The following is a 27,025-nucleotide window of genomic DNA, read 5'->3' on the forward strand; positions in this document are numbered from 1 at the left end:
CGAATATGTCAAGGAGTTCACGACTCTCATGCTAGAGATTCCAGATCTAACTGACGATCAGCTCCTCTTTGATTTCAAGGATGGGTTGAAAGATTGGGTGAAAATAGAGCTCGAGCGACGCGGAGTGCAGACCCTTGATGAAGCAATCATCGCAGTGGAGAACCTCAAGGACTACTCTACTCAAGATAAGGGCAATAAGTCTAGCTCTTCCAATAGTGGGGGAGGCCAAAAGAGGGACTTTGACAAAGGCAAGGAGAGTAGCTACCAGAAATCTTCTAGCGGCAACTCGAAGCACGGCAAAGGCTTGACGCACAAGGAGAAACCTGCTGCCTCTAAGCCACCCAAGTCCTGCTTCATTTGTGATGGACCACACTGGGTGAGGGACTGCCCAAATCGAAAGGCGATGAATGCCATCGTGGCGGAATTCAACAAAGATAACTGCCAAGGAGAACCCCAAGCTAGCATAGGTTCCCTACAGTACTTAGGTGCGCTGTCAAAGCTCCTTTCTCGCTCCGTCTCCAAGAAGAGAGGCCTGCTTTACGTTGACGCTTTCATTGAGGGCAAAGCTGCCTGCTCCATGCTTGATACGAGTGCTACGCATAACTTTATAGACGTGCACGAGGCAAAGCGCCTAGGCTTAAAGCTGTCCAAAGGAGTCGGCATAATTAAAGTTGTCAATTCGGAGGCAAAGCCTGTGCATGGCATTGCGAAAAATGTGAAGGTGCAAGTCGGCGATTGGCAAGGTATGCTAGACTTTACTGTTGTGCCTATGGATGATTTTAAAACTATCTTTGGTCTAACATTCTTCTACAAAGCCTATGCCATTCTGGTCCCTTCCATGAGCTCCTTAGTGATCTTCGATGCTTCCAAGCTTCGAGTGATCCTCTTGAAGAGCATGGCGAGATCCAAACCTGCTGTGATTTCTGCCTTGCAATTCAAGCGGGGTCTCAAAAACGGGGAATGTTATGACTATGAGGGAGCTCAACGATGAGGATGATGTTGAGCAATATGCCCCGCAATTGCCATAATCTATCAAAGCAGTCCTTGACGAATACAAGGACGTGATGCCGCTAAAGTTGCCGCCAAAGCGAGATGTGGATCACCACATCGAGCTCGAGCCTGGTGCGAAACCTCCTGCCATGGCACCCTACCGCATGGCACCTCCGGAGCTGGCTGAGTTGAGGAAGCAGCTCCAAGACCTTCTTGACTCAGGTTATATCCAGCCATCGAAGGCCCCATATGGTGTGTCAGTCCTCTTTCAAAAGAAGAAAGACGGTTCGCTACGGATGTGCATTTACTATCGGGCTTTAAACAAGATCACCATCATGAATAAGTATCCAATCCCTTTGATTGCCGACTTGTTCGATCAATTGGGGAAGGCTCGATATTTCTCAAAGCTGGACTTGCGATCTGGTTACTACCAAGTCCGCATTGCACCTGGTGAAGTGCCGAAGATAGTATGCGTGACACGATATGGAGCTTTTGAGTTCTTGGTCATGCCTTTCGACCTCACTAATGCCCCTGCCACTTTCTGCACACTCATGAACAAGGTACTCCATCCCTTTCTTGATAAGTTCGTGGTTGTTTATTTGGATGACATTGTTGTATACAGCAACAGTCTTGAGGATCGTGTGCAACACCTCAAGCAAGTCTTCCAAGTGCTCCACGAACACGAGCTGTATGTGAAGCGCGAGAAATGCTCATTCGCAAGAGAAGAAATGGAGTTCCTTGGCCATTGAATCAAGGATGGCAGGTTAGTGATGGATCCAGCAAAAGTTAAAACCATCTAAGAATGGCAACCTCCTTCCAAGGTGCCCGAGTTGCGATCTTTTCTTGGGCTGGTGAACTATTATCGGCGGTTCATCAAAGGCTATTCGGCTATCGCTGCCCCATTGACGGAACTACTCAAGAAGAATAAGGCATGGAATTGGGGTGAGGAATGCCAAGCTACATTCGAAGCCTTGAAAGATGCCGTGTCAATGGAGCCAGTCATGATGCTGCCTGACTATGAAAAACCATTTGAGGTGCACACGGATGCCTCGGACTATGCCATTGGAGGCGTCCTCATGCAAGATAGGCACCCTATCTCCTATGAAAGCCGCAAGCTCAATGAAACAAAAAGGCGGTATACTGTCCAAGAGAAGGAAATGACCGTCGTCGTCCACTGCTTGGGCACATGGAGACGCTACTTGCTCGGCAGCAAGTTCACTATTTTGACGGACAATGTAACTACAAGCAACTTCCAAACTCAAAAGAAGCTGAGTCCCAAACAAGCACGCTGCCAAGGTTTCTTGGCCGAATTCGACTACAAGCTTGAATATAAGCCGAGCATAGCCAATGTTGTCGTTGATGTGTTGAGTAGAAAGGCGGAGTTGGCTTCCATTGCTGCTAGCACGCCGCAGAGCAACTTCTTTAGCCGCATCAAGGAAGGAATGCAGCAAGACACTTTGGCCAAAAGCATCATCAAGCTGGCGATCGAGGGAAAAACTCGATGATTTTGGGAGAAAATGGCCTTCTTCTCACTGTTGGCAATCGAGTCTATGTGCCGATGTGGAGAAACCTACGGAGAGAAATCTTGAAGGAGTGCCACGACTCCTTCTGGACTGGACATCCCGGAATGACTCGCACACTTGCGCTAGTCCAGCAAAACTACTAATGGCCGCAATTTAAGGACGATGTGGAAGCCTATGTTTGGACCTGCCTTATATGCCAACAAGATAAGGTGGAACAACAACAGCCTGCCGGCCTACTTGAACCTCTTCCCGTCGCTAAAAGACCATGGGAGAGTGTCTCGATGGACTTCATTGTGACCCTACCGAAATCCGAAGGGTTCGAAAGTATCATGGTTGTCATGAATAGATTTAGCAAGTATGCTACTTTTATCCCTACCCCAATAGACTGCAAGGTAGACGAGGAAGCTCGCCTCTTATTCAAGAATGTTGTGAAGCTATGGGGCTTACTGAAGAGTATAATCAACGATAGAGACCCTCGGTTTACTGGCAAGTTCTGGCGAGAGTTGTTCAAGTTGCTGGACACAGACCTCAACTTCTCCACAAGCTTTCATCCGCAAAGCGACTGCCAAATGGAAAGGACTAATGCTTTGTTGGAACTCTACCTAAGGCACTATGTTAGTGCTCATCAGCGAGATTGGGAAAAAATGCTTGACGTAGCCCAATTCTCGTACAACCTCCAAAGGAGCGAGTCCACGGGTAAGAGTCCCTTCAAAGTCATTATGGGACAGCAGTCATTGACGCTAAATGCCATTGCTGCTGGCTATGGAGGAGCCAACCCTTCCGCCTATAAGTTTGCAAGGGAATGGCACGAAGAGGCAGACATAACAAGGGCATGCCTCGACAAAGCAGCGAAGCACATGAAGAAGTGGGCTGACGTGAAGAGACGCCCCAAGGAATACAGCGCTGGTGCCTTGGTGATGGTGAAGCTGCTGCCTAATCAGTTCAAGTCCCTCCGCAAAGTACACAAAGGCTTGATAAGGCGATATAAAGGCTCGTTCCCAGTTGTAAAACGCGTTGGTGCTGCTGCCTACCAGCTCCAACTGCCCTCGAGACTAAAAATTCATAAAGCCTTCCATGTGAGTATGCTCAAGCCATACCACAAAGACAAAGAAGACCCTAGCCGTGGCGAATCTAGAAGAGCTCCAACAGCTGTTGTCACCGAGTTCGACAAGGAGATTGAATGCATCCTTGCGGACAAAGTGATAAGAAGAAGAGGAGTTCCCAACTACACCGAATACTTGGTGAAGTGGAAAAATTTGCCCGACACCGAGGTTACGTGGGAACGTAAAGATTTGCTATGGAAATTCCCCGAGCATATCCAAAATTACAAAGCTTAAGGCGCGACGAGGATGTCGCGAGATTGAGTGGGGGAGGGTGTCACAGCCCGCCTCACATTGGGCAAGGCAAGGCTGTCCATGGGCAGAAATCTGCCTTACATATGCCCAGCCCGAAAACTGCAGCCTAGCCCAAGTTGGCTGCCAAGGAGACCAAGGGAAGGATTTAGAGATTGCTGGAAGATGCAAGGCTTTGTGCAGGCCAATGAGCTGCCTAAAAGCTTCCCTTGTTTGTACATAGAGTAGCTTCCAAATGAAGCCTTGTACATATGTAACTTGTAGAGAATTCTAAAAGGATGAATTCTAGCCACAAGTTGAGGAGGTGGAAAGCCTATAAATACCCCTTCCATCCATCATTTGTAACACACAAGAGGAAGGTTGGAAACTTAATAAAGCTCTCCATATTTTCAAAGCTCAAGTGCTCTCAACTCTCTACCCCACCCAAGTCCGAAACCCTGCTGCTTACTTTGCTCACCTACAATCTCTCCCAATTCTCATCTAGGCTTACTTAGTTCGACTTCGTCAAACAAGTTAACTAAGTGTCGCGCGACTTGGCTAACAGCGCACTTAAAACCGCCCCCCGCATTATCGAGTTAATACCGAGCATATATCAAACATATACCAAAACTCAATATTATATGTCTTCTTAGGATAAAGGGTCAAATCCCCCTTGGACTTGTAGCTCAAGGCCAAATAAGTCTAATTTCAACTATTTTAATAAATAGACCCATAATTTCTATTTAAACGCCAAATAAAATCAGATCTTAAAAAAAATTATTATATGTCTATTAATTTCTAAATTAAACAATTATTAGTTAAATAAAATAAAATTTAATTAAATATTAGTTTTTAATATTCAAAATAAAATTTAAATTTGATATATTAGATTTTATGTTTTATCTAAAAAATTAAAATTAAAAATTATTGCCTCTATTTTACTATCACCATCGACTTTGACGAACTATCATTAACATCGTTACTATCATTTTTATTAATTTTAGTGAAAATTTTGATCTATTTGGCCTTTAAATAGAAGTTATTACTCTATTTATTAAAATAGTTGAAATTAGACTTATTTGACCTTGAACTACAAGTTTGGGTTTTGATCCCTTGTCCATTTTTTTATGCAAAAAATAATAAAATAAAGCAAAAATGGAGAAGATAAAAGAAAATTGAAAATAAAAAATGGAATAAAAGTTAAGGTTTTATATTTATATAATGTGCAAGATTTATTATACTATAAAATAAAATAATGGATTAAAACTAATATTTTTGTTAAGAAAAAGTCGTTCAACAAGATATATGTCTAGCCAATTATAATTTGCCATGTTGACTGCTTCATAGTCTACCAAGTAATTTTTAGCAATTGTAAGGGAAAATTACTATTATTTTTATGAAATTGCCATAATTTACAAGTCCAATCATACATCTTCACAAGTGAATTAGTATACCTTGACATTTATTTTGTCAACTATTATCTCTTTTAGTCTATTTTCTTTTCTTCTGCTAGTCAATATATCAAAGGACTTAATTGATAAAAAAAATTAATTTGGTGCTTAAACTTATTAATCGTGTCAAACTCATCTAAAATTAATATTTTATCAAACTAAAGGCATATAATTTTTTAAAAGATTATAATTTTATACTAATTAATAGTTTGGCTAATAGTTTTCTTTATTTGTTAATAAAAATAATTAAAAATAAATGATTTTTAAGCATTTTCTTTTATAGTTTTTTGTTCAGAAAAATCTTACCCATTTAAGAATCCTACCTAAATAAATCAAATCGACCCAAACAAACTTTTATTTAAAATAATTAGACTTAAATTTAAGTGTCATTTACTTACTAATAGTTTTTAGACTAAAAAATTCCTCTTAAAATACCTAAATAATCATTTGGGTACGAAAAAAGTATTTTATTAGTATTGAAAAACAATTCTACAATGTGTAAAAATGTTATAAGTCCATTAACTCTCCCTCTCCTCATACTTGCACATTCTCCTTTCGTCTCACCAATGAAATTTCAGCCACCACTCAAACCATCATCGGTTATCAACAAAAGCATGAGTTATTGACATTTTGAATCTAGTAAACATGTTAGTGACTTGAGAGAGATGGTTACTTTTCTGCCTATGGCATCGAGATCAAAGAGAAGAAGGAGAATGCGTGGTTGTCATTCTCTCTCTGGCCAAAACATCAGCTAGACCACTATTGAAAGGAAGCTCAAACTACCATGAGCTCGTCTGTACCAAAAACAAGCGAACCGTTAACGTTGAGAACCGTTCATTTCCTATCATTATTCGCTTTATTTTATGCCATTGTTCGCCACTATTTATGGTTGTTGTCGCCTCCACTTACTTCACCAGCATCAACACTCCCCCAAACTCTATCGGCCATTAATGATAGTAGATAAAAGAGTGTTCTTTCTGTCTTGATAACCATCTTGCTCTTTTTTGCCCTTAATTACTATTTTCAAAATGACCTTAAAATTTATTTAATTAATTTCAAATGGTCCCTCATTAATTAGTATTTTTAAATTTTGGACGAGTTTGAAACCATTAATAAGTTCAAGGACCAAATTGAAATTTTTTATTAATTAGGTCCTTTGATTGTACTAACTAATAGAAAAATAGACAAAAGGGGGTAATAGTTAAAGGAAACAAATGTTAAGGGGATACTAATTTACTTTTAAAAATATATTATTGAACTTGTAAATTATTGAAATCCTCAAGGAGGTAATAGTAATTTTTCTAATTGTAATAATTATTACAAAAAAGAGATTTAAAGATAGACAAGGAAGAACTTGGCAAGTTAAAGAATGTAATATATAATATAATAGTATATATTAGATATGATTTGGGAGAGAAAAGAGGAGCATAAAAGGTGACTAAAAGGCAAAGGGTGGACTCTCCTACTCAAGAACAAGATAGAGGTTCTCAAGTGGTTAAGCAAAGGGCTCAAGAACATTCTCAAACTTCATATGAGGAAAGGATCCTCAAGAAAATGGAATCTCAAGAGAAAAAAGTTGCAAAGACTTATAGGTTGCTTCAACATCCCACTTTAATATTAGGGAAATGCAAAAGAAGCAAGGTATTTAACCTTGTCATCTTAGAGATTGGAGTCAAGTGGAAGCGAGGAAGAAGATGAAGACTAGATCTGTTAGTGCCAAATTCTTTTATGTTTTGCTTTCTCTTTATAATTTCATCTTTGGCACTTTATATTATGATCATATATGTTTATGTTCTCTCTTTGAGTTTTTCTTTGTTTAATAAATTTTTATCTTTCTTTTAAATCTTTCTCATTTGTTCTTGCTTTGTTTCTCACTTTTGTTTTTGCTGTATTTCTTTTTTTATCTTAATAAGGGGAAAAGATAAGCAAAAATGAGAGCAAAAAAAATAGTTCAAGTAATTATCTCATTAAGAAGGAGAATAATTAAAAATAGCTTAGAATCTTTCTGGCATCATCTTGCTCCTGGGTTAAGGAGGAGTATCTTGACTTTATTGTTTTCTATTTTATTTTTGTACAATTTTATTGTCAAAATCAAGGTGGAGATTGTTAGCCTACATTATTTCAGAAACTTAAGAACCCTTGATTTTGAATTTGATTTTGATAATCAAATTGAATAGTACTAATGATGTTTTTAAGTGTTTCTTTTGTGAAATTTTAAATTTTAATCAAAGTTAGCAAACTTAGAAAATCTTTTTTTGTCCTCTAAATTGCGATTGCTATATAAGAATTACAATTGCAAATCTTAAATATCTCATAGCCGTTGAAGTAAAGATAGAATAACGACTGCCACCAAGAGATCACGACTGTTATTAGCTTAAGGTTCATCACAAAGAGTTTCATGATCCTTATCACGAGCGCAACTTTAGAAGCAACACAAGCTCTTAAGAAAAAGGGGAAATCGTGATCGCAATGTAAAGTTCGCCACTACAACACTTATAACCTTTAGAAAGCCTCCAATAATTATATTTAAGAATACCAATGGAGGAGCATCAATTGAAAAAGATCCATTGTAACTTTAATAATCATGACTGCGACTCAGTAAGAGCGACTGTGAAAGCACAAACACAACCCTATTTCCTCATTACAACCACGACAGCTCTGACAGTGCATTTAATGCACTAGAGTTAGAAGAAAAGTAAAATGGTGAGATTTATGTAAGTAATGGTTCCTTAATAGTTTGAGGCTATAAAATTCCCCTTCCAAAGTCCATTTAATGTTTATGAATAACCTCAGATAAGCCAATTTATTGATCTTTTATTTCTTACCTCTTTGTAATCATTTTATACTTGTAAAAGGTTGTTGTTGGATTTGTATGTTAGCCTATAATACTTGGTTGCTCTTGTGAGGTTTGGTGCGAGCCTAAACACTAAGTTTAGGAGTAAGATTGAAAAAACTTCTTGTGTATAAGTTTGAGCGTGAGCTTGAAAACATTTGGGTTTATTCTTGCACCTATAAAAGGATCATTGTAAGTGAAATACCCTATTAGAGATTGGAGAGTGAATGTAGGGTTAGTTAATACCTAAACCACTATGAATTTTTGTGTTGATTTTCTTCCCTCTCTACCTTCTCTCATTTGATTAAATTCTTAAGTATTCATAATTTCTCTAAATACTAATTTAACCCCCTTTCTTAGTATATCAAGAGCCAACAGTGAGATATTCCTTGACTTTATATTTTTGGTTCAATATTAAGTATCAAAATACAATATCTAATGAACTTTTTGAATAATTTGAGAAAGATTAAAAAAATGTAAACAATTTATATATACTGCATATATGTTTAATAGACACTATTTCTTAGAATTATTTTTTAATTTTTCGAGAAAAAACTATTGATATGAATGCATTGCATATAGAAATAGTAATATATATCAATTATATATTAAATATATACAAATATATGTACGAAATAAATAAATAAAAATACGTGAAATGGGTGCCATTTCCTAGGACTATGCAAATGCATTAATATATATCATATTTTGATGAACATATACATTTGCAGTTACTTTTATCTTTTTTAAAAAATAATCGAAATATTTTAAATATATATATGTGTGTGCGCGTGCACAATAAATACAAAAAACTAAGATATAATTTATGCCACTTTCTAAGAATTTATCTTTTTATTTTTCTAAATTTGCAATCTACATATATATTAAAATATTTGCTACATTTAAATGAATTCATGCTTCCATTCTATTTTTCATTTTATTGAATGAACACTAATATTGTATCTTTTGCTGCCAAAAAATATATATTTTAAAATTAGATTTTATTTTAAAATTAAAATTTTAATTAAAAATACTAAACGTATATTTTTTACTGCATATTTGCAAAAGAAAATATTTTATAACTTTTTCAAATTTTTCTAAAATATAAATGACATATATGTAACCTAAATTAAATTCTTAATAAATTCAACTTGATACAAATCCAATTTGTAATATAATATATATAATTTATAATTTTTTCAAGACATATATACTAATTCTTATTATAACATATACTATTTTCATATGAAGTATACTATCCCCTATGCTTTTGCAGAAAACATATGCCATTATTTAAGTTTCGTATTTCTTTTAAAGATATGATCTTCAAAAATCAACTAAAGCACCTGTTAAACTATTATAAAACATTCACATTGGTGTCAATTTATAGTGTTTGATACAAAATCAACCAAATCACACAAAAATCTAACAAGAGAAATAATTTAATAGTACATGATTAAAATTTATCCTCAACTAATTAAAGCAAACCTTATAACTTTATTTTTTTTCCATTTAGTAATCGATTTATTTTCAAAATCGTTTTCACACTAATAGAGAATTTATTGATTTCATATTTGTATATTTTGGAAGAAATTTGTTGAATAATTTTAAATAAATTTAAAATTTATATACACAAAGGGTATAAATCTAAAAGTGGGAGATTGAAAGATATTTTTATGAATTTTCTTAAAAAAAAGTATAAATCTAGAAATTTCCTATTTCTGGAGTAGAAGCTGTATAAATTTATCTTAAGTTGATTTTGAAAATATTTGGACATGACAAGTGGACTTGGTCAAAAGCCTATCACAAATCTTGTGACATCATTTTAGCAATTGTAATATTGTGGACCCAGATCTATTTAGCACAATGGACTTGAGACCAATAACACGTGCAGCCTGCTATTTAAAAAAAACACAGCTTCAACCATGATTTACTAAAGCTAAAAAATCGTTAGCTGAGCCAATGAATTTTTACTCCAACAAAACCTATTTAAAAAAGTACATTCACTACTACACTACTACCAAAATCAGTTTTCTTTCGTAATCTCTTGAACAACCAAAAGACTCTTCTTTTTCTTCCACATTGTCTAAATAAAAAATTTCAAAAATTTCATTTCTTTTCTCATCTTTATTCATCTCAAACCCATTAGACATTGTTGATCATCTTCTACTTGTTATAAGTAAAACTCTTCTTACACACTTTCTTCATTTTTGTTTTATATAAACTTTTGATTTGTTTTCTCATTGTTTTGCTTTCCATTTCAATGATTTTAGATTTAGAACTTCTGTAAACATCGTTATTTTGTAAAAGATAGTCATATTCATTTCAAATGACATTCAAATAAAACAACACAATTATACTACATGCATAAACAATGTTAAAAATATTAAACAACATACAATCTTAACAAAATAAATTTTATGACTAAAAAATAATATATTTTATAGATTTTGTTAATGATGAATATATTGCTTGTTTTATATAAAAATTATACTTTTATAAACATCTTATGCATGTTTATTTTTTATTTTTTATTTTATTTTTTATTCATTTATAGGCATAAATCTTTCTTATATATTTCATGAAATTCAATTCATACTTTGATAAACCTTTTGATTACAACATATGATTAATGAGTCTATCTAATATATTTGATGAACCTAAAGTGATACTTTGATGGATCTGCTGTTTGAAAATAATGAACTTGTTCACTATAACCTATGAACAATGAATCTGTTATTTCTATATGTATAAAACATTTGATGAACCTGTTGTTTGAAATTAATGAACATAAACAATGAATCTGTTGTTTCAACATATATAAAACATTTGATGAACCTCAAGTGATACTTTAATGAATCTGTTGTTTGAAGATAATGAATCTGTTTATTATAATCTACGAATAATGAATATGTTATTTCAACATGTATATAATATTTGATGAACCTTAAATGACAATTTGATAAATCTGTTGTTTGAAAATAATGAAAATATTTATTATAACTTATGAATAATGAATGTATTGTTCAATATATATAAAATATTTGATGAACCTGCATTATTATCATTGTCAACTATAAGAATAGAAAATACGATGAATACAATGATGAACATATAATACATAAAAAATGAATCTTAGTTTAATACATAATGAACCTATTTTATCTCAACAATGAAAATGTTATCATAATTATGAATATAATGTTGAACTTATACTGTAATCATAATGAAACTAAATTTTGAACATAATTAACCTATACTTTATATATAATAACCTTATAGTGCAAACATAATCAAATTCAATCATGTATATAATAAATTTGTTCTTTTTCGATAATGAAACTGAAATTATGAAAATTTTAAACCTGTAATTTCTAGACATAATCATATTCTTTTAACAACTTATGCCTATGTTTCTAATTTGAAAACAAATAACATATATATTATTACTAGCATTTGAAGTTGAATCTAGATTTATAATTGAACATTCAACTGCATAAATAATTTGTTGACTCAAATTTTCAGATTCTCATCAATTAACTCTTCTATCAATCAATTCCACCACAAACTAATGAATTTAAAAAGAAAATAAGTACAAAAAATTAAAGAATGAAGAATTTTAGCTCATAAAAATCTACAAATCTATGAATAAGAAGAAAAAAAGAAAGAACCACAACATTATGAAGCAGCAAACAAAAAAAGAAGAGAACAAAAAATAATAAAATTATGAACCAGAGAACAAAAGCCAAACAAAAGAATGAAGAACAAAATTGATTTGAAAGTTTCAACGGTCAAGAATAGAGAATGAAGAAGATAAAATAGAGCCAAACAATAAAAAAAAGCTTGTGATACTATTATAAATTGGCAAAAATAAGAGAGGGTGTTATTTTGGAAAAGAAACCCTTTCACACATACGATTTTAGTTCAGCCCTATCATTTAAATAAAATAAAAATATTTTGAATACTAGATACACAAGCATAGTGTATCCTGGTCCAGGATATAATATGCCATCATTTAGTGGCAAATAGGGCATGAAGTCTTGTTGGCTAAGCATATAAAAAGCCCTAAAGTCATGGCAGTATGGGTTGGCCGAGGCACACATGTTGAGATCAGACAAATGCAGAATAATATTTTACAACTCCACATAATTGATCCACACGATAATGCTAATATCAAGTATTTGGAGGATTAACCAAGAAAGGGATAAAAGAGAAGGAAAAAAATCTACTTCATTTATATTTTCTATTCTTTTTTTACCTTTTCATATTCCACGGATTATTAGATTTAGATTGTATTGATGGGCATTTCAAATTCTTAAAAGGTAATCGAGTAATTGGTGGAAATTCTTAAAATGTTATTAAAATTAAATAGCCTTAATTGCTAAATAATTCTTGTATCTTACTATATATATATATATATGAGTAATTTTAAAGAAATTTAACGATATACTTTAACATTAATTTCAATTTTAGCCTCTATTGGAATTATCAACTAAAATTTACTGGTATGACTATAATTTTGAAAATAAAAGAAGAGTTTAGTCAATATTATAGTTGATAGCTCATTCCTAAACACTTCAGAGAAATTTCTCTTGCTATTTGTGTTTGAAATTTTAAAAAGCTAAAACTTGAAATGCTTTGTATTTCAACAAACTATGAAGGAGAAGAATACAAATTAGAAATGGATAAGAGATTATTAGATTATTGTGTTTGAAATCTTAAAATGCTTTGTGTTTCAAAAACTATGAAGGAGAAGAATATTGGTTAAATGGATAAGAGATTATTAAATTGTTAAGTCTTTTTTAAACTCTAATAAGATAAAAAGAGGTTAAAAGAAGAAGATCTATTGTTAAATCGTTTGTTTATTTACTTAAACATTGTCCTTTTCTGTTCTGGGATGACTCAACAACTGCAGTGCTGACTTTACACTTTTTTGTTATTATTAAGATCTTATAGCCATATTATTAAATATTAAATGATAAATTCGCCTAAGATTAAAATTAAAATTAATGGCAAAATACTATGTTAAAATTAAAAAATTAAAAAAAATAGTACTAAATTTGAAATCAAGTATAAAATATAAAATCTATTGAATAACTAAGCCAAGTTAATATGATAATCTAAACTAATTAAATAAAGCAGGTCAATCCACTATTGACACATCACATGGCAATCTGGCCATATTTTAACTGTTTTATATGAATATATTATATTTTGAATATTTTATTTGACTATGTTATCATTCCAATTAAATGCTTATATGTTTTGCTTCAAATTTGAGTTAAGAGTTATACTACGTTTATGTACTAAAAGTTTATTATGTAAATTCAAATATCACGTTATTTATGGGTAAAAATAACAATGGGTAAGTATCCATATATTTAAGGATATTCAATTTCGAACTCGATTAAAATATATATATTCAAATACATCCTAAATTTATTTTAAAATATTAAATTTATTATCCGAATTTATCTTAAATCCAAATAGAAGTACCCGTATATTACTCGAATTCCATAAAAACTCTTAATATATATAGTTATTAAATAAACTTTATAGATATTTAAATGAATAGCGGATACTCTATCCATTAAATACCAATTTATAAAAATATTTGGGTAATAAAACGAGCATCTGTTTACAAACCCGTTTATAATAATTAAATTCTAAAATATATTGATAAAAATAAAGAATTATAAAATCTAAACCATGTAGTTCTAAATAAAATTTTATAATTTCAATGTTTCTTTTTGTTTTATTTCATACACATAATGTATATGTATCTCATTTAAATGGGTATCAGATACTGAGTTCAAGTATCTTATACCATATCCATTTAAATAATCGGGTTTGGATAATGGATATCCAAAAGTTTAAATCTGAATTGACCCAAACCCGACAGTTTTCTTAGTAACTAGAGGTAAAAATATTAATTTAATTAATTTTAGTTAAGAACTAAGATGAAATTATTCTAAAATTAAGTTTATTTTTATTCGAATTTGATAAAAAATTTATTTTTAAATGAACTTAATACTTAAGAATAAGTTTAAGGACTAAATTAAGTCCTTTGACCGAATTAACTAACAAACAAAGGGAGGTAATAGTTGACAGAAGTAAATGTTAAGGAGTTATTGATTTATTTTTGAAGAAGCAGGATTGGAATTGTAAATTATGACAATCCTCAAGGGTAATAGTAATTTTCTCCATAGTCAATTATGAAATAGCATGTATTAATTTTTGTAGAGTGGCGCGTTTACATTGGTTGATTTTTAATAATATATGGTTAATAGCAGTTACCCACACAATCAGCAATCCATGGAAATGCTACTTATATAACTATGTGTTTATTAAGCCTTAAAGTTTTTCTTTTTATCAACTTGATTACTATTTTACATGTTCAATTTGGTTTTTCATGAAAAAGTTGCTATAGAGTAAAAGGAAATATTTATATGGCTTAATACATGTATAGACACTTGTACTTATAAAAATTAGTTGGATAGCATCTTGTACTTTGAGTTTGACCTATTAGACACTTGAACTCGATAAATTTCTAATATATAAATACCTGACAGATTTTAAGATAAGAATTGATATGTACGCGCGCTGAGTCATTTAATTAAATTGACACATAAGCTTAACTTAGTGACGTGGTGGATACCTCATGTCATGTGTAATCTTTTCTCCCAAATTGATCTGTCTCCTCCAACTAACCTCTCAAAATTTCTCCTAATTTTAAAATGAAAGTCCTAATAAACTTTGTCACCCTCCTTCAATTTTCATTATCTTAGTCTTCTTAATTGCTAACTCTTCTTGAGCATTATTTTTTTAACCATTACTTTTCATTCATTTCTTCGTTTTTCCCAAACCTATTTCTTTTTCTTCCTTTTCTTTCCTCTTCTATTTGCCAAATTCATCAACCATCAGCAATACCAACGTAAATGTGTGATCCGACATTGTTTTGGCCATGAAATCAACAAGAAAAATGGCAGCAACTCTCTTGTAAAGCGGTGCTGGTTGTCATAGTTATTGTGTCATCATCGAATAGCAATGATGATGATGTACTTGAAAATTGAAAATTGAAAATATCTTCCAAGGATAGGTCTTCCTTTATCTATGGCAAAGTGATATTTGCATCTAGATTCATATTTAGAAGTCAAGGTCAAAATATCACTGGATTCATACTGAGAAGTCAAAGTGACATTTGCATCTGCCTTTTCTTGTTCTTGTTATTGTTCTTCTTCTTGTTACCTAATTTTTTTTCTAAATTTCTTTTAAATTATACAATTTATTTTTCTCTAATTTTAATTTTTTATATTGGATTTTTATTTTTTATGAAAAATAAACAGACAAAAAATAAATGCAAAATATAAAAAGTCTTTTGAGAAAAAAATAAAAGAAAGAAAGATACCAATAGAGTTAATAAAAGAGGACCTCACTCATGCTTACAAGTTTGTTATAATGTTTCTTGCCCAATCAGCTATCAAGTGTTTATGTGATAGAAATTCATCGCGTTTAATTATTTAATAGGTCAAATTCAATTTATAGGGTGTTATCTGACTAATTCTTACAAATACAAGTGTCTATGTCAGTATTAAGACTATTTATATAATATGTACAAGTTAAATGACTAACTTCAACAACTTCCTTTTATAAAAAATATCACAGATAGTATTCTAAAGCCCATACAATAAAATTGCTTAAATTAACTTATAAAATCATATTTTAAATAGAATTTTCGATGTCTTAATTTTTTTTGGCTCAGTTCATTTTATATTGGAAGAAACTAACATATCCAATTACAAATGGGATGGATTTTTCTAATTATAGAAGTGATAGAAGACTTGCTAAGGACATATAGCATAGCGAAAACAATCAAGTATTTTCGATTTATGACTCTCAGGACATGCAGGCATGACCCTCACAGCTACAATGCTTCTCAAAGTTGCTATGCCTCTCAGGAAATCAAGTTGCTTTCTCAGCTATATCTAATTCTCAGTTTTGAACTTCTGCAGATTTAAAATTAGAAATATCATAACATCACAAGAAGCATATTGATTGTGTGCATGCTTCTCAGCTATATCAAATCAAGTTGCTTCTTTAAGAGGCATGGGAGGTATATGTGACTTATTATTTTAGCTTATAAACTTTGAATTAGTTTGATTTAATTATTGTAATTTGATTAATTCGATCTTGAAAATTGTAGAACCCATAAATTAAAAACAAGCCTTAGTCAGAAGCCTAGAACCAACCATGTTGCACAAAATCCTATTCGGCTAAGAATATGAAGCCCCAAAAGTCATGGCAGTATGGGTTGGTTTAGGCACACTAAGTTCCCACATCCCTTTGGCATATGCTGAGACCTGGATTTTGGAAATTTATGCAAATGCTTTCCCAATTAGAATCATCTTTCCCGAACTACATGCAAATAAAAGACATTATAATGCTCTATCAAGTACTTGGATGGGATCATAACTCCATACAAGAAAAAAAGAAAAAAAGGAACAAGAGTCCTTTATCTTTTCATATTCCGTATTCAGAGTTAAACAAATTTGAATTTGGTATTAATATGTTCAGATAAAATCTAATTATGTCGATAACATGCTAAAAAAACTAAATCTAAATGAATTCAACCGCTCAATTATTTTAGAACATAAAAAATATATATTTTATTTTTCAGATAAATGTATTAGAATATATACATGATACAAAATAGATCTAAATAGTTTATATTATAGTTAGAAAATATATATTTTTATATATCGTGTTGTATAACTTGCTTAATAAATATTTGCACATTTGAGTTTGAAGTTATGACACAATTAATTAAAATTAACATATTCAAGTTAGTCATTTTTGTGATTTGTATGTGTCTGAACACAGCAGAATTAGATACAATTAGACATGAATTACCAACCTTACATGGATCTGTCACTGCTCTTAAGCTTCAACTTCATATAAGTTAGCACTAATTTAGGGGTGATCCTAAGTCTATTCTTAACAGTACTGGTCTTGGATAAAAGGGAAATCAGAACATAAATTCACCTATTTAGAGGTTCTAGTCTTGTGTTAGTTCCAATTTCATAATCTAGTTTATCAGTCCAAATTATATATAAATATTTAAGAGTATTTTAAAGTTTTAATGATATATTTCTATATATAAAATGGTAAAAATATGTGTTTTTATCTCACTTAAGCTTAATTATATATTTTCAGAAATATTAGCAAAAAGAGAAAAATATGGAGCTTAAAGAAGCTTAATGGGACATATTCGTGTCAATGCCCAAGATTAAAACGCATGGACCGCTAATTACAAGGCCCAAGGGATATTTTAGTCATTTTGTATAGTTAATAGGATTTATATACCATGATCATTAGGTTAAATATATTAGGCTAGTTTTCATAAGTATTTAGTTTAGTCTTTTTACTTTTATATGAACCTTGTTATTTATTTATTTAATGAATGATTTCTTTACCTTCATATCTTTATTAATTTTGGTTATTATTGTTAGTTAACCATCATATTAATTTAGCAATAGTAATTGTTATGAAAATCTTTAGGTTTAAAAGTATTAGAAACATCATCTTTACTTTAATCTATGTTGGTATAAGAAACCTAAGTTGCATCATTAGCTTGAGTGACTTAGGGGAAAAGGCACATCACCATCTCATTCATTAGATCTAGGCTTAACATTAAATAAGGAGATTACTAAGTAAATGGCTAGATTAGATACTATCTTTAGCATATAGTTTTAGATCATAAACATTTACATTTGCATTGCATATTTATTTATTAGTTACTTTACTTTATGAATATTACCCTCTTAAAATATTGATTTAGATTGTTTAGATTTACTTTTATTGTTTTGTGTTGATAATTAGTCTTTATAATAAGTGGCCTCATAGTTCCTTGAGAGATCAACCTCGTGGTGAACTTACCCTTACCATAGGAACGATTCGTGCACTTGCAAGTACTAAAAAAGACACATCAAGTTTTTGGCACCGTTGCCGGGGAACTGTGTCCAAATTTATTGTATTGATTAAAGATCAAAAGTGTCTTGTGTTTGTTAGTTTGTTTTGTATTTTGTGATTTATTTTGTTTATATATTTTTTTTATTTGCTTTATATTTTGTAATTTATTTTATTTGTGTCTTTCTTTTATTTTTAAATTTTATTTTTAAGTTTTTTTTTTAATCTAAAATTTTCTTTTGTTTTGTATACTTAGCAAGAAACAACTAGAAGAAGAATCAAAAGAAGAAGTTGATATCATGACAAACCCACCAAGAGAAATAGGGGTTGAAAGACGAATGACTATGAAAGATTATGTATGGCTTATAATTGGTAATACTACTTCATGCATAGTTCTAGGTGATGCATCTAGAAATTATGAACTTAAGAGCATTCATTTTAGTATGCTTCCTTCATTTTATGGTATGCCTAGTGAGGATGCACTAACATTCATTAGAGAATTTTTTTACTATAGTTCATACTTTCCCATTATCTGAATTAAATCATGATCAACTAAGAATGATGTGTTTCCCTTATTCATTGAAAGATAGAGCAAAGGCTTGGTTAATGACCTTGCCTCCTAATTCTTTAAAAAATTGGGATGAAGTTTATCAAAAGTTTATGAGTAGATTTTACTCACAGCAAAAGACCAAAGAATTAAGAGATGAAATTTCTAATTTTTATTAAAAGAATGCTGAATATTTTCATGAAGCATGGGATCGCTTCAAATCACTTTTATTGCAATGCCCACACAATGGATTTCCACTCCCTATAATCAACCAATTATTTTATGATGGGTTGACACGACAATATCAATGTATGGTTGATAATGCAGCTGGGGGTGCTATGTTAGAAAGGATAGCTGATGAGGTTTATGACATCTTTGAGATGTTAGGAGCTAATTCTCAACAAAAGAGTGTGAGGACAAAGAGAGTATAAGTAAATAAAGTAGTAGCTAGTAGTGAGATGGCCATGCAATTGGCTGAATTGACTAAGCAAGCTAAGATGCTTGCTTCAACAAAAAACTCACCAAATAATGAGGTATGTGGTATTTGTGGTATTTATGGTTATGGTGCTAATGCTTATTTATTTTTTGATAATTACAGAGGAAATATGTATGACCAAACAAATTTGATGGATTCTTACCAACCCATACATCCTATGAATGACCCTTATTCCAACATATATAATACAGGTTAGAGAAACTATCCAAATTTTTCTTAGAAATACAATGACCAAAACTCACCACAATTATTGAGAAATCGAAATCAATCTCATTACCAAGACCAATATTCTCAATTCCAAAGGGACTCTAATCCTTTCCTCCAAGATCAAGAATAAACTCTTCGATCTAATGAACAAAGGAAGCCAAGTTTGGAAGAAACACTTCAATCATATGGCTTCTCATGATAGGATGGAGAGGAATGAGAAAAAGACAGATTCCATTGAGGCTTCACTAAAATGTTTAGAAACTCAAATGGAACAAATTGTTGAAGAGCTCAATAAAGAGGAACTATACAATCAACCTGAATAAGTCAATTCCATTACTACTATTAGAAGAGGTGAGGTTGTCGATAATATTGTTGTAGAAACTGAAAGGAATTCTTCTTCTTATGCAGGTACACCTCAAAATGATGGATTAGTGCAAATCAATAAGGAGAGCATGCAAAAGGAAAAAAAAGTAGAGCCTAATTTTAGGCTTGAGAAGAAAGAAAAGGAAGAATTTTGTGGACTTGAATTTCATAAGGCAACTCAGCCTTGTAAACCCCCTATTCCTTTTCTAAACCAACCCAAAGAGAGCAAAAAGGATAAAAAAAAATTGAAAGTATTGAGATGCTCTCCAAAGTTAATACTAATTCACCTTTGTTGGATGTTATCAGGAATAAGCCAACTTATGTAAATAAAATTTAAAGAGTTGAACACCAACAAAAGGCGATATGCGAACAACGAAAAAATACAAGTAGCAAGTGTAATGCTTCAACATCAATTGCCCCTTAAGATGAAGGATCCTGGTAGCTTCACCATTGATATTACAATAGGTGACAAAAAGGATAGAAAAGTCATGTTAGATTTAGGAGAAAGCATCAACTTGATGCCGTATTCGATATATGAACGACTTAGCTTGGGAGACTTGAAGCCTACCACTATGTCTCTACAATTTGATGATAGATCGATAAAATATCCTAGAGGTATATGGAACACTTGCTAGTACAAGTAGGTAAGTTAATAATTCATGTTGATTTTGTAGTGCTTGACATGGAAAACACACCAGCAAGGGATAAAGAGCAAACCATACTCCTTAATAGACCTTTCATAGCAACTACTAGAACTGTGATTGATGTGCATGGTGGAAAACTTACCATGATAGTTTTAGGAGAAACTGTGGAATTTAAATTGTTTGATTCTCTAACTTTCTCTCTTAGATCTACTATCGATAAGTGTTCATATAATTATTTAGATTCTCTTGTATATGAACAATTATATGATGATATTTCATTCTTAATTGACAAGAGTTTTCATGGCACTGTAGATATTCGTATTAAAAGTATGAAGCCATACTTGAAAGGAATGGCTTATGACTAAGAGGTTGAGTGCGCGGATGAACGCCCACCATGAGCATAATCAGAAATGTCTAGCTATAGACAATAAACTTAGAAATTGTATTTTTATTTTTATGCATTTAAGTTATTTTTTTAATTTTTATTTTTTATTTTTTCTATTTTTTATTTATTTTATGTTTACCTTGTAGGCTTATGTTTGATCCCCAAAAGGTAATATGTCTCCATGAGAAGTAGTTAAAGCTCCAAAAATAATAATAATAATAATAATTTTGAGCGAGCCACGTTGCGGCAGCGAATTTTCACATGGGCTCGTAGCAAAGGCACGGCAGAGATGACACAGGCCCATAGCAGAGGCACGACAGGAACGATACGGGCCCGGGGCCGGCCCATGGTCGCGGGGCCTCCAAGGAAGCCAATGGCAGCCCCAAAGAGAAGGCCGGTAAGCGCAACCTCGCGGGGCACATGCCCACAGCAAAAACAGGCATCGGCAGACTGCCATGGCCCGCAACATAGGCACACAGCGCGCACTGGGGGGCCCGCAATGTAAGCAGATGCGGCAGCAGCTTAACGAAGTAGTCCGCAGGGCGGCTGCTAAAATAAATCTTTCTTTGAGCGAAAATGAAAATAATTAAATCTAAGAAATTGAAGATTGATTATAATAAAAAAATGATTGAGTTATTTTTAAGTTAAAATATCCTCTTTAGAAAATTAAATATATATCCATCTCTTCCACATAAATAGTCATATCATTGATTTAGGACTTTATTTTAAATTTTATTCTAGGATTTATATTTATTTATTAGGACCTAATTTTTAATTATCTTAGGATTTAATCTTTCTAGTATAGTTAGGATAGTTTATTATTTTTAATTCTTTATTTCTTTTTTTTTTATAATTATCAATGATGTGCATTCAATTATGCTTCTAAGGTTTGGATAGTGGAGATTGGAATTCAAGCTCATAGCTTACTATGCATTGTAAAATTTCAGGCGAGTATTCTATCTTTTTTTTCTCTTTTTGTTCGTTATTTTTATATATGCAATGACATTGGGGACAATGTCAAATTTAAGTGTAGGGGAGGGAAATAGAATATTTCTTTGATTAAACTCTATACATCATATGCCATGAGAATTAGCAATTTTGGTGAATTTTTGTAAAATTTTAAATTTTTCCACTCAGCTTTTTCTTATTATTCTATATAAGAGTCGATGAAAGAATGCTATTATGTTAAGATTCTTGAACTCTTAAGTTAGTCTTTAACATGTATAAATGTGAACTCATGAGTTATTCGTACTTAAATGATCAAGTGTTCATCTTTTGCAGATGGACATGATCAGTAGTTTAGCAACACTCGACATGGGTATGATTAGAAATGTATGATTTAGGTTATTATTTTCTTGTTATTAAATTAGCTTGCCTAAGGTTGTGAGATATGATATAGGCAAGTTTAAATCTCTAAGTAATATGTTCTACTCCGCTAATTTTAGTTGCTTAGTAATCGGGGATCTTCATAACCATTGTTGATTTTCGCATAAAAAGGCAATTAAGATTATGAGTATGCAAAGCATCTTGAAGTATGTTTTGTTGAGTAACCATGTGCATTCATTACCCATCTTTGTATTTGCGTAAAAAGGCATAACATCTCAAGAAAGAAAGAAATACCCCAAGTATCAAGTAAAAATTCAAGGGGTGTAAAGAAAAAAAAAAGTATAAGAGCTTCAAAAGCAAGTAATGAATGCCTATTGACCTCTTGTTTTTGAATTAAGGTTTTGCCTTTTTGAATAGGGTTATGATAATTTGGATTATGCATCATATTTATATCCTTTGAAGATAAGTTAGACTATTTGTTGTGAAACGAGTGTGAAGGATTGGATGCTTGAGTCTTTTGATTAACAATGATTGTGTTTGTAATTTTTTTTAAAGAAAATTATTATGATTCAAGTGTTCTTGGATTGACATGACCATTGCATTAGTGAGATTCTTTTGAATAATATCTTTAAGTTAAGTATGAATATTCTTCATGATTTTTGCAAAAGTTAATTCTCAGTTGCTATTTACTTGAGGACAAGTAAAGGTTTAAGTGTGGGGGTATTTAATCAGTCCAAATTATGTATAGATATTTAAGGGTATTTTAAAGCTTTAATGATATATTTCTATATATAAAATGGTGAAAATATGTGCTTTTACCTCACTTAAGCTTAATTGTCTATTTTCAGAAATATTAGCAAAAAGAGAAAAATATGGAGCTCAAAGAAGCTTAATGGGACATGTTCGTGTCAAGGCCCAAGATTAAGACGTACAGACTGCTAATTACAAGGTCTAAGGGATATTTTAATCATTTTGTATAATTATTAGGATTTATATTAAGAGTTATTTATGGGATAGTATTTGGTGGAGATTAAGATACTTAAAGTCTTATTTATTAGATAGACTTATATTAGTATACTTATCCCTATGGAGATTTATTTAGAGAAAGACTCTTCTCTATATAAATCTCTGAAAAACCTAATTCAAGAGGAAAAGGAGGGAAGTTTTCTCCTACCTGTTTTCTACACCTGCTGCCATTATTCTCTCCATAATTCTCTACAGTTTTCCATAAACATATATTTTTAGTTTTCATTACTCTTTTTAGGATCTAAGGAGCTTTTCAAGAAGTGGAGAGTGAGGACCAATCTTCTTCCTACTTGAAGAAATTCTTGATCTAAAGGGAGTTTTTACTTTTTTATATCTTTATATTTACTATGATCATTGGGTTAAATATGTTAAGCTAGTTTACATAAGTGTTTAGTTTAGTCTTTTTACTTTTATATGGACCTTGTTATTTATTTATTCAATGAATAATTTCTTTACCTTCATATCTTTATTAGTTTCGGTTATTCTTGTTAGTTAACCATCATATTAATTTAACAATAGTAATTGTTATGAGAATCTTTAGGTTTAAAAGTATTAGAAACATCATCTTTACTTTAATTTATGTTGGTATAAGAAACTTAAATTGCATCATTAGCTTGAGTAACTTAGGGAAAAAGGCACATCACTATCTCATTCATTAGATCTAGGCTTAACGTAAAATAAGGAGATTACTAAGTAAATGGCTAGATTAAATACTATTTTTAGCATATAGTTCTATATTATAAACATTTGCATTTGCATTACATATTTATTTATTAGTTACTTTACTTTATGAATAGTACCCTTTCAAAATACTGATTTAGAGTGTTTAGATTTACTTTTATTGTTTTGTGTTGATAATTAGTCTTTATAATAAGTGGCCTCATAGTTCCTTGAGAGATCGACCTCGTGATGAACTTACATTTACTATAGGAATGGTTCGTGCACTTGCGAGTACTAAAAAAGACACATCATGTATAAATGGATATGTCACTGCTCTTAAGTTTCAACTTCATATAAGTTAAGACTAATTTAGGGGTGATTCTAAGTCTATTCTTAACAGTACTGGTCTTGGATAAAAGGGAAATCGGAACATAAACTCACCTATTTAGAGGTTCTAGTCTTATGTTAGTTCCAATTTCATAATCTAGTGTTACACAGCATGTCATGAGAGACTACCACTAAATAAATGAAATTGAACTGTATCTGTAATTTTAATCTGACTCCAATTTAATAGAGAACCGGTTTGTGGGAAGACCTGTATTTTAAAAACCGAACTAATAGTCAAACTAATGAAGGGTTAGATTAGTGGTTCAACTAGTTAAACTAGCTAAGAACTTCTAAATTTTCTTTTAAATTCTTTAATACCTAAAAATTAAAAATCGTACTAACTAGTAAATCTATTCAAACCGATTATTTGATCGAAATTTTATTAATGGTTCCAATTTAACTAATTAAAACAATCAAGTATGTATGATATTAAAAAAAAAACTAACTAGGATTCATACATATGAAAATTTACGGATGAAAAAAATTGAGATGTTTTTGAAATATTATATAAGTAAAAATGAAAAAATAAACTACAGTAAAAATAATATTTTAAAAAAATACAGTATTTTATATAATTTTTTTTTAAATCCGTCAATATAAAACTACTTGTCTCTTCTTTTAGTCAAAATGCTAAAAAACCAGCAAATTGCAAAATGATAAAGTTCATAACCTCAATCGGTTCATTAAAATATATATATATATATATATATATATATAAGATTTACTATTGTTATCACTCTTCTCTCTTGTTTCTCTTTTCTTTTCCCTCAAACTCAAACGAAGAGGAATGGTGGACTTTTTAATAAATAACCACTTTTTCTTTTAATTTTTTATTTCCTTTTTCATAATCTTTTATAAATTTTTTTTACTAATAACTTTTTCCTCTACTTCCGTATAATACCAACTTTACTTACTTATTAATTAACTATTTTCTTCTTACTCATCTTAAATATTAAATTAACTTTGTTACTTATTTAATTTAATCATCTTGAATCATTAAAATTCTAAACTACTCTATTATTATTATTATTATTATTATTATTGCTCGTCATGCACGTTACATGTGCAAATTATTATCATAAAGTTATATAATATAAAATTATTTAATAAAATTAGTATATAATATAATATTAGATAGTAAATAATCCTACTAATGAAGTGTTATAATAGTAATGGACATATGAAAGTGTTATTCATTTTTTTCTATGATCTGTTTTCCATTCTTGCAAAAACTTATTTTGAATTATTTGAACTCGACCGTAGGTTTATATATAGTGTGATATATAGTAATTTATCAATTTTTTATAGGATGAGAAATGTATATGAAATTATTAGAGGATTAAGATTGAATTAAACTAATCATTAATTAATTCTATTAAAATTAGAAAATTAAATTAATTACATATAGAATTAGGATGAGATTAGTAATTATTCATTAATTCTAAGGTATTTTAGTCAATTCAATAACTTCCCCCTCCTTTGTGCTTTTAGGATTAGAAAAAGATTAATCACTAATTAATTCTATTAGAGTTAAGAAAATTAAATTAATTACATATAGAATTAATATAAAATTAGTAAGAGTAAGTTATTCAGTTCAAAAAAATTTCCCCTCCTTCCGTGCTTTTACATATATTATATATTATATATTATTATGCTCCTCCAAATAATTTTTATATTTGCTATTATTATTTTTTATAGAGGTATTACAGTTGAAAATTTTTGTACTATTTAATCATTCATTTTATTTATATTATTGTCATGTAACGCAAACTTGCATTTTGAGAATAGTCTACCACCTCCTTCCTTGTGTAATTTATCGACCGTAGATTTATATATAGTGTGATATATAGTAATTTATCAATTTTTTACGAGATGAGAAATGTATATGAAATTATTAGAGGATTAAGATTGAATTAGACTAATCATTAATTAATTCTATTAAAATTAGAAAATTAAATTAATTACATATAGAATTAGGATGAGATTAGTAATTATTCATTAATTTTAAGATATTTTAGTCAATTCAAAAACTTCCCCCTCCTTTGTGCTTTTAGGATTAGAAAAAGATTAATCACTAATTAATTCTATTAGAGTTAAAAAAATTAAATTAATTACATATAGAATTAATATAAAATTAGTAAGAGTATGTTATTCAGTTCAAAAAAATTTCCCCTCCTTCCGTGCTTTTACATATATTATATATTATATATTATTATGCTCCTCCAAATAATTTTTATTTTTACTATTATTATATTTGATAGAGGTATTACAATTGAAAAATTTCGTACTATTTAATCATTCATTTTATATTATTGTCATGTAATGCAAACTTGTATTTTGAGAAATAGTCTACCACCTCCTTCCTTGTGTAATTTATCGATCGTAGGTATATATATAGTGTAATATATAGTAATTTATTAATTTTTTACGAGATGAGAAATGTATATGAAATTATTAGAGGATTAAGATTGAATTAGACTAATCATTAATTAATTCTATTAAAATTAAAAAATTAAATTAATTACATATAGAATTAGGATGAGATTAGTAATTATTCATTAATTTTAAGATATTTTAGTCAATTCAAAAACTTCCCCCTCCTTTGTGCTTTTAGGATTAGAAAAAGATTAATCACTAATTAATTCTATTAGAGTTAAGAAAATTAAATTAATTACATATAGAATTAATATAAAATTAGTAAGAGTATGTTATTCAGTTCAAAAAAATTTCCCCTCCTTCCGAGCTTTTACATATATTATATATTTTATATTATTATGCTCCTCCAAATAATTTTTATATTTAGTACTATTATTTTTTATAGAGTATTACAGTTGAAAAATTTTGTACTATTTAATCATTCATTTTATATTATTGTCATGTAACGCAAACT

General features: G+C 30.7%; 1 non-coding gene across 1 annotated transcript; it reads right to left on the reverse strand.

Annotated features, from left to right (window-relative positions):
• Positions 1 to 18,786: 18,786 nt before the first annotated feature.
• On the reverse strand, positions 18,787 to 18,894 carry LOC112534776. The gene has a single exon (XR_003079029.1). It is a non-coding gene; the product is annotated as a small nucleolar RNA R71 (small nucleolar RNA).
• Positions 18,895 to 27,025: the final 8,131 nt, after the last annotated feature.

The sequence above is a fragment of the Ricinus communis genome, chromosome 1, assembly GCF_019578655.1.
Source record: "Ricinus communis isolate WT05 ecotype wild-type chromosome 1, ASM1957865v1, whole genome shotgun sequence".
In the NCBI taxonomy this organism is placed as follows: Eukaryota; Viridiplantae; Streptophyta; class Magnoliopsida; order Malpighiales; family Euphorbiaceae; genus Ricinus; species Ricinus communis.